General features: G+C 34.9%; 1 protein-coding gene across 1 annotated transcript in view; it reads left to right on the top strand.

Annotated features, from left to right (window-relative positions):
• Window positions 1-10: 10 nt before the first annotated feature.
• The window catches only part of WASF1 (WASP family member 1), a 58,415-nt gene continuing 47,487 nt past the window's right edge, over window positions 11-10,938 (top strand). The window contains 1 exon segment of the mRNA XM_039870272.1: window positions 11-245. The gene's annotated coding sequence lies outside the window, so the exon portion shown is untranslated.

Here is a 10,938-nt window from a genome sequence, read left to right as displayed (position 1 = left end):
GGCGGCGGCGGCGGCTCGCGGTGTTGTTCACTCGCGCGTCGAGCACACTGTGGGTCCGGCGACCGGCGGGCGCCGCAGGCGGCGTTCCCCGTGGTCCGCAACCTCGGCCACTGCTCGGATCGGTTTCTGCTCGGGCGCCTGTCTTTCTTGGAGGCTCTAGGTGGAGTCCCGGGAGCTGAGAGGGACCGGCGGCTGCCGCCGAAGCATGAAGAAGGGGTAAAGCAAGAGCCCCCCAAGGTTTCACGGTGAGCACGAGTCTCTCAGGAACTGTTTTTTGGGGGGAGGGGGTTCTGGGGAGGAACTCTCCCTCACTGGCCAGAACGGAGAATGTGGTGTGTGTGGAGCTCTAGTCCCGCAAAGGTTACGGGGATGGGCGCGCCTCCCCCGCGACAGCCCCCACCCCCATTCGCCGGTTCCCGAGCTCCCGCCGCCCACCCGCCAGCCCGGCTGGGTGCCGAAGGAGAGGGCAGCCGGCGGGAGCGCTGGGGTCTGGGTTGCAGGGAGCGCCCCAAGGCTTCTCTAGGCGGGGAGAGACTGCCGGTCTCACCTGAGATGCCACCGCCTGAGCGCCCCTGCCCTGCACCCACTATCTGCCCTCGTGCGTCCTGGCTCTCGGAGAGGCTGCAGCACGGGTGGCGGAGAAGCCCTTGCACTACGTGCCGGGGGGCTCTGTAAAGCAAGCTTAGGCGTTTGCGTGTTTGCGCCGCGCGTCTATGTCTAGAGACATCACTGTAAAGCGAGTGCGGGGATCCCTTTCTTTGCTTGAAGAGGAGGCGAAGCGGGGCGGTTGCCTCTGATGCCTTTAATGGGGGATGCCTCCGGCAGAGTTAGGGAGCCGCTCACTCAGCTCCGATGTCGGCAGGACTCGCCCATTGTGCCACTCAGATAATTATTCAACTATGCAGCATCCATTGCACCTTTCCCATTTTTCTTTTCCCCTTGCTACAGCATGCCCCCTAGCTTCGGTACTCTGAAGCCTTTTGCACTTGCGGATGATGAACTGGAATAATGATGAAAAGAAAGCACATCTGACCTGAACGTTCACAACCTGTCCTATAGCCGATTAATTAACTAATCCCTGGCTAGACTAGGTACTTTAATACGACTTGGTCTAATCCTATCCATTTCTGTACAAGGCGTGCCTTGGATTATATTTTAATTTTTTCTTTGATCTTAGATTCACGTATTAGCTAAGTCTTATTTCTGTCCAGTAATTGATGTAATTGATTTATTGGTTATTCAACCCGTCTGATGTTCTTAAATTTAAGTTGTATGGTAGGTAACTTTCATTTTTCTAATTGTCAATAGATAGCACTATATCATAAATATAAATGCAGTTTCAGTCTTTGAACTCTCAAGAACAGTTATTCTCATGCTATAAGTTTCTGTTAGGAAAAGTATTTTTATTTATGTCAATATTTAAATAAAGTACATGATATAAAATTTCTTAAGTTTTGAATAAGAAAAGTTTTGTATTTTTCAGTAACAGTATTTGATTGCGAATCATAGCCTTCTGTTGAATGAAAGGAAGCATTTAATATTTAAGATGAGGTTTTACCTACCGTAAAATTTAGACAAGTTTACTTAACTTGTCTAAATTTTATTTTTTATTCATTTCTTTTCTTTGCAATATCATATATTTGTTACAAATTTTTTTCTTATTTTTCTAACTTTTGTCTTCAAGGATGTGTAAGCTCCAATTTTGCATGATTTACTGAAATATGAAATATTTTTTGAATACAGAAGAAACAACTGTTACTTGATTTTATGTTAAAAACTTTACATCTCGTTATTTTAAAATAAATGATTTATTACCAAGAATAAGTGTTTTCTTTTTGTTTTTGTAATCTTCCCTCTTCAGCATTTCTTGTTTAAGCTTGTTGCCATACCCTCTTGATAAAACAGAATTGCACATAGTCATTGCAGAGGCAGTTGTTTTAAGGTACAGTAATTGTTTTATGGCACTTGGAAGTGGCGCACATATAATATAATTTGATGATGTAGGATCAGTTGCTTGGTTAGGAAATGACCTTGCAATTTACAAAATGGATACCTTTGTGCCTTGGTTTCCTTACATGTAAATGGAGATAAAATGCCCATTGATTCCACTTTGTAGTATGCGTAAATTCAGTAAAGATGTTTTCATAATGCTTTTAAAGAAAATTTAAATTTTTTAGCTAATGAATGATGACAGATATTTCAGTGTAAAATACAATGAAAAAATGTCATTGGGATTTTCTGTGGCATGTTAGAATGGCTGATTTACATTGACTTTTGCTTTGGAAAGGTATGGCTCTCAGTTGAATATTTCTCATCCATCATGAATTTTTAATAATTACAAATTTAATAGGTATTATACTTAATATCTATATGTACTCATAAATATAGGTATAGTTAATATTGATGAAAAAATTATATGACTTGGTAATAAGCAAGTAAAATTATTGAATTAAATTTTTGAAAAATAAAATCTCCAGAAAACATTAAGGCCTTTTTCATTGAAAAACTTGCAGTTGACACAATCCAAAATACATAGTTGTGATCATTTGTAAGGTATGATATGGAGCTATGTTATTAATCAGGTTTGTAAATAACCATATATTCAGAGATGGTATATGAATATTATATAATACTGTATTTAAGTATACATTTTGCTTTTTTTCAGACTAGGTATCATTTCCAAGTACTTGATTTTCATTATCACAGTAGATAGTAGTTTTTGATTTCCTTATTGAAGGATTAACTCAGTTAATTTTCATAGCAAAAACTACTATTAAAATGTTGTTAGAACTTTTACTGAAACAGTGCTTTTGGTTAATTTGTGGGGACACTTCATATAGATGATAAGACTATTCAGTTTTCTTAAAATTACTATTTGTATAGTTTCTTTTTTGAGAATTTGATTATATTTTAAATGTTTTCTTAAACAATCAACTAAAATTCAGCAGTCATTACTTGGGTAAATACACTTACCTCAAGATTTTTCTAAGCTCCTTGATGACAGCAACTGACTTAATGCTTATTGTCATAAATCCAAAGTTGATAGCAGAGTGTTTAACAAATAGCAAGGGCTCAGTTTTGTTGTTGTTGTTGGACACATAAAATGAATGAGTTGTTGTTGGACACATAAAATGAATGAGTGAAGAATACCCATTTGTACTGAGTAGAAATTTAAAAACAGATTTATCAAACATAAATTTTAATCCATGAAACATAACTTTATCTCGAAGAGGAAAAAAAAATTATATTTGGAGGTTCTTTGCACTTTATTTACCTGTTCAGATATAATTCCTGTACCCACATGTTAGTTCAAAAAAACATGTGGATATAGGAATTATATCTGAACAGGTAAATAAAGTGCTAGCTATTATATAATATATAGATTGTAAACCTTTCATTTATGAAATGATAATTTTCTTTTTACCTGTTAAGCCTCATTTCATGAAAATGTACATTGAAGGTTTAGATTTTTCCTAAATTAGATGAGTATAGAAATAATGTTTGATTCTTTTTGACTTACTTCGGTTTTCCAGTAAAATATTAATAAAAAGATGTATATAAATTGTATCTTGTGCCAAACGTGCCCAAATGCCTAATTTTAAATGACCCCTGAGGTGTGGAGCTTTTTATAAAATGAAACTTTTTCTGAAATGTGTTCTTAGTGATCACATTTAGTTTATAATTTTGAGTCTTTGTGTATTGTTAGCTCCTAACTTGGAATGGGATTTTTTTATACTTTAAAACTTGTAAAATGGTTTAGAACTTGGAACTTACTTTCTCAGAAACAATATGCTTAGTGGTTAGATTTGCAGGTAGCCTACCAAATTTAACCAATAATATACTTGAATTAAAGGCTTTGGCTAACTAATAATACTAGAAAAATTTAAAATTATATTAAAATTGGTATGTGTTATATTGAAAATATCTATAATACTGTGTACAGTAATACCTCTATGAGAAAATCGACTGATTCATAATCTACCTTGAAATGCTAGGAATACATTTCTTTTGTGTTAGACATGACATTATTAGGAACTTGCCCTCTGATACCCACCCATTGGACCTGGAGAGGAAGAGGATCTTAGTGTGTATGGCAGTCTTACAACATCTGGGGCACAGGTCAGAGAATGAGAGAAATCTGAAGGAGCTAGGATCTTCTATGTGATGTATGTAAATCATATAAGTCATTTTATCTCACAAGCAAGGGTTTGGTTTTCTCAGAACCTTGAAGTAGATGGCCTCTGTGATTCCTTTCACTGACATAAAATTCAGAGGCACTTAGAAGCACAGTATAACCCTTTTTTTCTGAGAGTTCATTTTCCCTTTCTAGTATTACTCTTTATATATTTCTATCAGGGAATTTCTCCTTTCTGGATCTACCTCTGAAAAGATTATTGTCTTAATCTTCTCACATACCTATTCTTAGAAGCTAGACTTCTTAGGTTTTTAAAGGAGTGTTTTTATTAGGGTGGTTTTATTTATTTTTTAAATTTTATTTTTATTTTTATTTTTTAACTCCCAGCACCACCAAGAAACAATTAAGATGATTTCGTTTTCCTATTTTGAATTACCAATAGCCTATAAGTAAAGTCAAGGTATATTTTATTTGGAGAAAGTTCACATACAGTGAATTCTCCAGAGAATTATTTTTATAAGGAAAAATATTGGAACTGTGGTTGTGTAGCAGAGGTCTCCAACCTCTGGGCCACAGATTGGTACCAGTCCGTGGCCTGTTAGGAACTGGGCCGCACAGCAGGAGGTGAGCAAGCGAAGCTTCATCTATTTGCAGCCACTCCCTAGCGCTAGCATCACTGCCTCAGCTCTACCTCAGGTCATCAGGCATTAGATTCTCATAGGATTACCGATCCCTAGTTCCAAAAAGGTTGGGTACTGCTGGATTGTAGTGGGTGTATGAAGGTGGAGAGATGTAATGTGGCCTTGGGGTACAATTGTCAGATAATACATGGAGTATCTTGAGTTTTTATTTGCTAAGTCTGGCATCCTTGCTTTGAGTGCTGTAGAACTTTGGGCATGGTAGGAGTTTGGGTGTCTTAGGGTTGGAGGCAAAGTGAATATTTTTGGAATTGAATGGTTGAAAAGAACAGTGGAATAGAATACAGTAATCAAAATTTGAATTGTTATAGGAATTTGGGATGTAGATTGCTTTAAAATAACACTCTAACAAAAATATGCTGTACACTGCCCCCTGGAGAAACAGAATGGCTTCCCATGTGACTGTACTGCTCCTGACTCAATAGTGGCACCAGTAATAATAATAGTACCATTTTTTGAGCACCTATTATATGCTAGGCACTGTACTAGGCATATGTGGTGAAATCCTCACAACAGCCCCATGAGGAGATATAATTCTCATTTTTATGAGGTGGAAACTTAGCTTTAAGTTTAGACTGCTACAGAATCTTTCACAATACTAGCTAAAATTTAACTGCCTAGTCTCTTATGGTTATTCCTGACTCAAGCTTCCTTTAGATATAGGAGAAAAATGCAGTTTTTTGATTTACTTGTTAGGTAGCAAAACTGGAGATATGTGTTGGGAATTGGTTCCAGAGTTCAAGCCACGTGCAGAGCACCAAATTAGTGTACCATTAAAGGAGTTGAATGAAAATGGCTGTATCATATCCTTTTGATGAGAATTCAGTTATTTTGCCAGTAATTTACACAGTTAGGTTTACTGCATTGATTAGTAGAGAATCTAGTACTTTGCTTTAATATAAAGATGATCTCAAATCTTAACTGATTTGTTGCTGTTACTAGAAATAGAGAAGTTCAAAGAATGGGTAAATTTTCTTTTTTGGGAGAGTGGGGAGTATTGATGATGATGAGTTTGATTTTGGAGATGTTGAATTTGGATTAATAAGAAATTGTGTTGCTGTCTGGCAGACTGATAGCACAGGACTAAATATTTACAAGAATGTTGGGGTTGTTTATATAAGTAATTATAGTGATAGTTCGAGATTCTGGAAATAGATTTATGAGGAGAAGAGAGTATATAGAAAGAACTGGAATCCGTTGACTCCTGACTTAATATTTACAAAGTGAAAATTAAAGGGAAAACCAGAAGAGGATGTAGTAGATGTGATCAGAGAAGATATACTGTGTTGCATTCTGATATGTCTGTTCTGTTGGGACCGGGGGTAAGATCTTGTGGTTTGGAGCAGTGTTTTGAAGAAGAACGTGAAATGCTAGTGAGGTAGGCAGGGAAGCAAAGCCAAAAGTATATTGATGGTTTTGAAAATAGAGGAGAATTAAAGGATTCCAGAAACTTGGTAAAGACAAATACATTTTATAATACGGAATTGGATTGATAGGATAGAATATTAGGTCTGAAAAGGGATATTTCAGAGATGGAGTTCTTAGAGATGGAACTTTTATTTAAGAGTTTGTTCAGATACTTGATGTGCTTAGTAATGGAAGGGAAGGTGCTACTACTCAGTCTTCAGGACTGGAAGTACTGACAGTGGAGCCCTCAGAGATCGGGTGTGCTTTAGAAAGTCTTGTTAGTCTGTGCGTGTGTGTGTGTGTGTGTGTGTGTGTGTGTGTGTGTGTGTGTGTGTGTATGCTTCTAACACTTTGGGGTTGGCAGGCAGTACAAGCCACATCATTTGAGATAGGAATCTTGTAGGCATCAAAGAGGTCATGCATTACTAGTGAGTGCTTAATTATAAATGTATTCTTTCTTACTTGCAAAAATAAGTCTTTTTATTGTGATAGAGGCAGCCAACAACTGTACCTCATGTATAGATTAGTGTTAATATCATAAAAATAATTTTCATTGTCAGTCTAGTCATGGAAATAAATGGAATAAAGCATGTCTCTTAATGATGTGTATGTAAAGGACTCAGTTTCATTCATTAGCATTAAAAAGAAAATGTAAATTTCTTTTTTGTAATGTTACACCAAGTACAGAAAGATGACTTTAATAACCTGTCATCAGTTGAACATGAATTTTAAAATATATTTCTTATAGTAGGGATGGATTTATGAGTTCTCCAACTAATTTTAAATTCATTAAATTTGCTGGTTAAAATAGTATTTTCTGTAATAATCTTATGGAGTCTTTTTTAGGGTAAAATGAGATAATTGCTATAAAAAGTGTTTTGAATCAGGTCTAGATTAATATAAGTTACTGTTATAGTCCCATGAGACCAGGACCATAGTTAAGGCTCTGATTTACATTTTAATGAAATATTCAGTGTGGTATTTAAATGTTTCTAATATAATAAATGAGTAGAATAAATATTTGTTTTGGTATTCATCAATTTAGCTTTATTATTTTTTATCTTTAAGTGACTCTCTCTACCAGGAATATTGAATTTAAACTAAAGAAAGATGGTGATGGTATATTGAAAATTTTCACTTTATTTTCTTTTTAACTTTTTTTTATTCAAATCTGTTTTTCATCTGTAGCTGCCTCCCTGTAGATAACTGTGGAATTATCTACAGTTGACTTTATTTTAGGATGACAGTGAACCATACAAGTTCTTTAAGTTACATATAGATGTATATCTCATTTTAAGAAAATTTAGTATGAAATCACCAATGAAGTCAATAGGGGTAAAAATAAGAAAAAGGATCCAAGCACTAAGTCTTAGAGCACTCTAAGATTTAAAGGTACAGAAGACGAGAAGAAGCCAGGAATTTGGTCTTCTGAAAGCCAAATTAAGAAAGTGATTTCAAGGAGTGAACAACTGTGTCAGGTGCTGTTAAGAGGTTGAGAGAAGAAGCCTGAGAATTAACTACTGGATATAGCAGATAATGGACCTGGATGAGGTAGTTTGATACAGTGTTGGAAATGAAAGCCTGAATGAGACACATTTAAGTGAGAATTGGAAGAGAGGAATCAGAACTCATTTGAGGAATTTTGCCATAAAGGAGAGCAGAGAAATCAGGGTGTATGTTTGGTGGGAAGCGGGTGGTGGTGGTGTAGATAGAGTGGCTGAAGGAAGAAGTGGGACCAAGAGAGATTTGTTTTTGTTAATTTTTTTTTTTAATAAATGAAATTACAGCATGTGTGCTGATAATACAGTAGGGGGAAAAATGGTAATTCAGAAGAAAGAGAATAATCTCTATTGCTTAAATAGGGTTTGGGAACTGTTTTGGAACTTTGTCACTATGTGAAATGATTTCTGTGGAGAAATTTTTGATTTTGACATCAGCAAATTATAAATGCCTAGTAACCCAACTTATCTACTATTTTATAGTTGTAGATTATTTTTAGTAATGGGATGGGAGTTGTTAAAGCCAACACCAGTTTTCCATTGTGATAACTGCATTTATTTTCAGGTTAAGAATAGGATTGTAATATGTTGACACAAGACAGCAAGGCTCACTGATCTACCTGAGTTTGTATGAATTTGCACTATTTTAATCCATTAGTGTTTAAGACTTTTTGCTTACATATTACTAGAAATATTTTTTAAAAAACTACCCTCTTGCACATTGAAGTTGATGTCTAATATCACTATCATAAATTTAGATTGTGTATTTTTGGTAATAGCTTATAGAAAAGAATTTTATAACATAGGAGTATTAAAATAAGTAGTTAATGCTTTTTGATTAAATGGACTTTTGAGAGCTTTATTGAGATACAATTGCCAAACAATAAATTGTACAATTGGATAAGTGTTGATTTATGGATGCATTCCTGAAACCATTGTCACAGTCAAGATAATGACCCCCGCCCCGCCAATTCCTACTTTTCCTTTGTATTCCCTGTATCCTATGCTTCCTAATCCTTCCACCAACCGTAATCCCTATTTTAGGCAACCACTAGTCTACTTTCTGTCACTATAAATTACTTTGCATTTTCTAGAACTTCGTATGGAATCATGTAGTATATATTCTTTTTTTGTTTGGCTTCTTTCACTCAGCATAATGATTTTAATTCACTTATGTTGTCAAAACCATCATTAGTTCATTTTATTGCTGAATACTGTTCCATTGTATGAATACTGTTCTAATGAATAACACATTATTCATTCACCTGTTGATGGCTTTTTGGGTTGTTTTCAGGTTTTGGCTATTAAATACAGCTGCTGTGAGCATTCACATACATGTCATTTTTGGACATATGCTTTCATTTCTCCTGAGTAACTACCTAGAAGTAGAATGGCTGAGTCATACAGTAGGCATATATTTAACTTTATAGGAAAGTGCCAAATTGTTTTTCAAAGTTACCATGTCATTTTACATTTCTACAAGCAAGATATGAGTTCAGTTGCTCTACATCCTTGCCATTCTAATAGGTGTGTAGTGGTATCTCATTATGGTTTTAATTTGCATTTCACTAAAGACTAATGATTTTGATCACCTTTTCATATGCCATTTGTGTATTTTTGTTTGTGAAGCACCTGTTCAAATCTTTAGACATTATCTATTGGATTATTTGTTTTCTAATTGAATTTTAAAGATTCTTTATTCTGGATATATGTGCTTTATCATAACATATGATTTACAAATACTTTTTCACAATCTGGATTGTCTTTATTCCCTTAACAGTGTCTTTCCAAAAAACAGATGTTCTTAATTTTGTTAAATTCCAGTTTAACGATTTTTTTTATGGATTGTGCTTTTGGTGTTATAGCTAAGAAATTTTTGCCTAACCCAAGGTCACAAAGGTTTTCTATTTTCTTCTAGAAGTTTTATAGATTTACTTTCTACATTTAAGTCTATGACCTATTTGTACATGACTTGAGGTAAGGATCAAAGTTTTTGTTTTTTAAAATATAGGCATCCAGTTGTAGCACTATTTAAAAAATATCCTTCTCTATTCAATTGCCTTTTGCACTTATGTCAAAAATCGATTGACCTTATATGTGTGGGCTTACTTCTGAACACTTTATTCTGTTCTGTTGACTATTTTTCTGTCTTCACACTGATACCACACTACCTTGAATAATGTAGCTTTGTCAGTACTGAAGTCTGGTAGTATAAATTCTCTAATATTGTTTTTCTTTTTCAAAGAGCTATGTATTTATTCTTGAATAAGCTTTAGTAGTTGTATCTTTCAATTTTAATTTGACACAGATTGTTTATAATATTCCCTAACTATTATTTTAATTTCTGTGGAATCTATAGTGAGACCGTTTCTTTCATTCCAGATGGTGTTAATTTGTATCTCTCCCTGACCTCCATTAGCCTGATTTATCAGTTTAATTGATTTTTTTTCACTCCATTATTTTTTCTGTTTTCTATTCCATTGATTTCTGCTCTCATCTTTACTATATCCTATCTTTTGTTTACATGAAGTTAATTTGTCCAAATTTTAGATTAGGGACTTAACATTATGTCACTTTGGGCTCCTCCTTATTTGGATTTTGGAGTCACATCCACCTGGATTCAAATCCCAGCCATGCTACTTATGCAGTGTAGGATTGCTTATACTTTTTGTGCCTTAATCTCATTTATAAAGTGTAACTCTTTTCACAGTTTTTTTTTTGTGAGATGTAAAGCATTTAGAATAGTACCTAATACAATAAACACTACAATTGGTAGCTACTTTTATTAAAAATTATTTTGATAAAAATATGGATTCTGCCTCTCTTGACTTAATTCAACTTTTCCGACCGCCCTAGTTAAAGTACTTATTACTTCTTTGGATTAGTCACTGATCTGCTATTCTTCTGCCTTTCCCAGTTTGAATCATGCCTCCTGTCAAGTTAATCTTCCAATGTAACATCAGTCATATCACATCATTTCTCTGTTCATACTTTCAGCACAAGTATGTCTGAAAATTACCTTTTGTACCAGGGTTCACCTGTCATAGTCCTTTGTATCTTTGAAAGCTCTCATCAGATACTATATTTCATGAAGTGTTTCCTAATATTTAGCCTAGTTGTGGTCTTTTCATTTATTATATTTCTACAATTATCCTGTGCTTTTCTTATATCATTGGCTTTATACTCTTTAGGGTTATAC

The sequence above is a fragment of the Pteropus medius genome, unplaced genomic scaffold, assembly GCF_902729225.1.
Source record: "Pteropus medius unplaced genomic scaffold, Ma_sr-lr_union100, whole genome shotgun sequence".
NCBI classification, from domain to species: Eukaryota; Metazoa; Chordata; class Mammalia; order Chiroptera; family Pteropodidae; genus Pteropus; species Pteropus medius.
This window is presented reverse-complemented; position numbering and strand designations above follow the sequence as displayed.